Source organism: Wasmannia auropunctata, unplaced genomic scaffold, assembly GCF_000956235.1.
Source record: "Wasmannia auropunctata unplaced genomic scaffold, wasmannia.A_1.0 LD334250.1, whole genome shotgun sequence".
Lineage (NCBI taxonomy): Eukaryota > Metazoa > Arthropoda > Insecta > Hymenoptera > Formicidae > Wasmannia > Wasmannia auropunctata.
Genome location: NW_012028640.1, coordinates 501,205 through 504,116, shown reverse-complemented (window position 1 = coordinate 504,116; position 2,912 = coordinate 501,205).

The following is a 2,912-nucleotide window of genomic DNA, read 5'->3' as shown; positions in this document are numbered from 1 at the left end:
ATCCATGGTAACGGGTTATATCCAAAGAGTTTATATACATAGAGTAGGGGAGACCTGGCGGCGCCTTTGACTGGAACCGTGAGCTGATAGAAAGAGAAAGAAAATGGAAGAGCGAAGGGTACATCCATCTTTTATCTTTTTCTCGCATGCGCAATTGAACAAGGATGCAGATGGGCGACTCGTTTTCTGTCTCTTTTTATGTGCTCACGCATTCTTAGCTGGCTCCTCTACACCTTGGTTATATCAGAAAAATGCAGAGCGAAAAAGAGAAACGAGAGATTGATTGCGAGTCGCAAGCCGTTAGGACGTGTACGATTTTAAAATAAATAAATACTGCATACAAATTTTAATTATTTCATCTTTACTATATTTTAAACAATATAATTGTTAGGTTATCAGACTTGACTATTGCGGCTGTTAAAAATTTTAGGATTACTTAAGAGTTATATTAGAATACTAAAAGAGTCAGAAACGAAAAGAAATTTTAGTCAAAATTAAATATATCTTTAAGAAAAGTGATACAGATAAAGTATGATAATGTGTTATTTTATTTTAAATTTACAGTCATTGTAAAAAATTTAATATTGTATTATAAATTATATAATATTCATCAATAAGTCAGATATAAATGTTAGTCTCTAGTTCACATTTTTTATTTATGATTTACTTAAATCGATAGATTGTATTAATTAATTAAAAAAATAAAAGTTTTATTTGTTTTTAAATAATTCAAACTTTTTGCGATGTTTGATACGAGGACATACCTAATATTTGATACTAATAACATAACATTACTAATATAATAGCATTAATTATAAATTATATGAATATATTATCGACATATTTAATTTAAATGTTTGACTACGAGAATCAGGTAATTATAGAAAAGAAATAAAACTATATAATCTAACAGCAAAATTCAAACAAGATAGTATTTGAAACGACGAAACCGAAAGTCGTGCACGACATATATAACATATTCATATGATCTGTCCCAAAAGTAATGAGACTAATTTTGGCGTCAATAATCAGAATTGTCGGAGGGTTGAACGAGGTCTTTGGTATGGAATGTTAAGTATACAGTCTGATCCTTTCCAGTTGCCTGATCCGATCCTTTTTAGCAGTCGATACCGTCAATAAAGTGCGTTGTAATTTTTTGTGACAAGACACAAGAATTACAAACGCACTTTGTTGACGGTATCGACTGCTAGAAAGGCTCAGAGGCAACTATTGGAAGAAGGATCAGATTGTATACCCGACATCCTACACCAAAAGCTCTAACCATGGATCGACTCTCCACAATTCTGATTGGGACGCAAAAAAATAATCTTACTTTTGGGACAGGCCATGTATAACACATGCGATACATATGTGTATAGGTACATAAATGCGTTCGAACGTACATAATACGAGAACACAAACGGCTAATTTACGCATAACATATGCGTAATTGTATGGTATCTCGACGCAGCGTCCGTCAAACTTACGACGATTTCTCGGCTACCTGCGTTCTCTTAAACAAGGAAAATCTGGAATGCGCGAGCGAGAAAAGGACGATTTTCCTTCATTCGATCCGTAGCGAAGATTGTTGCACATCAAAGTCAGATCTCGCGAGTCTAAGCGACAGATCGAGTGCGTAAGAGTGCGTTGCCAAGCCATTCGCGACTCAGGGCTACAACCCCAAAGTATTGTTGCGAGTCCGTGAGCGACCCAGGGCAACTGCCCCAAGGCGTTGCCGCAGACACATGGCGCACCAACTCAGGGGGACGGTCCCCTAGGCGTCGTTGTGTGCCGCGGTCGACTCGGTCTAATAGACCGACCCGGGGAATCATTTCAAAGCATCGCCAATATAAAATCGCCTGACAGATCGCGATTTGCAAGTGTAATTGTCGCAAACGTTTCGATGAGCATTCTATACGAAATAATTAAATACGAAAATAATACGATATACGAAAATACGGTGTAAATATTAAATTAATACGGAATAGTATTATTTACATTTTAATACAGAGTCTCTTTGTCTGTTGAGTCTGTTTCTCTTTGACCTTCAAACAGTTTCCCTGTACATTTTCCTTCATATAATCAATAATCAGTAACACTGACTATAGTTCATTGTACTGAGTCCCCTTCTTCATTGTACTGAGACCCCGGGGTTACAGACTAAACATTTGTGTACATTCAGTAACACACGGTCCGTGATACTGTGCGGACATGGCAGCGCAAAAAGATAATCAACATTATTGGTTGTACGAGCATTTTAGTAAAGTAGACAAATTTTACATGAAATGCAATACTTGTGATTATACTTGCAGTAATCGCAATTTTGGCTTATTGAAAACACATTTGTACCGTAATCATAAAATCTTTAAAGAAGAGGAGTTATCAAGATGGAACAAGGACAACGATGTGCTGTGGCAATATTTCTTAAAAGTAGACTTATATACTGCAAAATGCAAACGTTGCAAACGTTTATTTTATAGTGCGTATAACAAAGATACTTTAGTAAAACATCTGGGAAGATATCATTCACAAGTATTAGTTGCGATACGAGAAAAAATTACAAGAGGTACTTGGCTGTCGACACATTTCACATTTGACATGAAAAAGTATCGCGCAAATTGCGTACATTGCAATTATTCTACTAAAATATATTCCGGAACAAACGTCTTAAAACAACATATGAGCACTTCACTAACATAAATAAATTGTTCAGGATTTTATGGAAAAATAACTGATTATAACATAGATACAACGACACAACAATCTATATAGGTGAGGAAAATTATGCATCTTTTCATTGTGATAATATATATTAAAAGTAGTCCGCAAGAAGATCAATAGTTGTAAATATTACAAATATTAATGTCTTATTTTAACTAACAATAAGTAATTAATTTATCTTATTATGTATA